At 39.6% G+C, this 1,144-nt stretch overlaps 1 pseudogene; it reads right to left on the reverse strand.

The window, feature by feature from the left end:
• Positions 1–296: 296 nt before the first annotated feature.
• The window catches only part of LOC101660227, a 1,680-nt pseudogene continuing 832 nt past the window's right edge, over positions 297–1,144 (reverse strand).

Here is a 1,144-nt window from a genome sequence, read left to right on the forward strand (position 1 = left end):
AACTATTCTAGATTTTCAAAGTTGTTGGAATAATTTTTTTCACAATACCGTGTGATTATATTTTTATCTTACTTGGTTCTGTTGTAATATCATCAGTTTTATGTTTTACCCTTGTAATTTGTTTTTTCTCGTTCTTTTCCTTTGTTAGGTTTGCCAGTATTTTATTTATTTTGTTAATCTTTTCAAAAAGCCAAATTCTTGTCTATTTTTTTATAGTTTCTTTCATTTTCATTTTTTATAGTTTCTTTCATTTTCATATTTTTCTTTCCTACTTTAACTTTTATTTTAAGCTTAATTTAATCCTGAGCCACAAGTTTTCACTTCTTCAGTTTCTTCGGGGAGATCTTTGTCTTCTGTGCAACCTCCTCTTCTGCTTTAGGAATGTTGTGTTCCTTTTCACTCAGGGTCATTTCAGTGTGGCAGGGGGAGCTCATGGATGGATCTGTCTGACCAAGAGCTCTGTGAGCCTGGCAGCACATCTGGGGGGCTTTGTTCACCTGGAGTTGCTCGATGACCAGAGAATCCACATCTAAACCCTTAAGTTCAGCATTACACCCTACACTTTTAAGCATGTGCAGTAACAATTCAGCACCCCGTTTGAGCCACCGACCCTGGGTCCCACCCCACTGTTTGTCCTAGGCAGACCTACCAACTCCACCATTGCCATTTTTGAAAGGCAGAAACTGCTTCTGCAAAGTGACATCTTTCAAATATTTGGTAGCTTTCCCGATAGACGTACCTGTGATGACCTTGGCAGTTTCACAGGTGTTCTTACAATGGACCCAAAGAGTTGACTCTTTTCTTTTCTTTTTTTTAATCATTTTATTAGGGGCTCATACAACTCTTATCACAATCCTTACATACATCAATTGTGTAAAACACATTTGTACATTCATTGCCCTCATCGTTCTCAAAACATTTCCTCTCCACTTAAGCCCCCAGCATTAGGTGCTCATTTTTCCCCTCCCTCTGCTTGCCCCCCCTCCCTCATGAGCCCTTGATAATTTATAAATTATTTTTTTGTCATATGTTGCCCTGTCCGGCATCTCCCTTCGCACACTTTTCTGTTGTCCGTCCCCCAGGGAGGAGGTCACATATAGTTCCTTGTTATCGGTTCTCTCTTTCTAACCCATTCTCCCTCTAC

Source organism: Echinops telfairi, unplaced genomic scaffold (genome assembly GCF_000313985.2).
Source record: "Echinops telfairi isolate 266 unplaced genomic scaffold, ASM31398v2 ScPeMD7_55;HRSCAF=186, whole genome shotgun sequence".
Taxonomy (NCBI): Eukaryota; Metazoa; Chordata; class Mammalia; order Afrosoricida; family Tenrecidae; genus Echinops; species Echinops telfairi.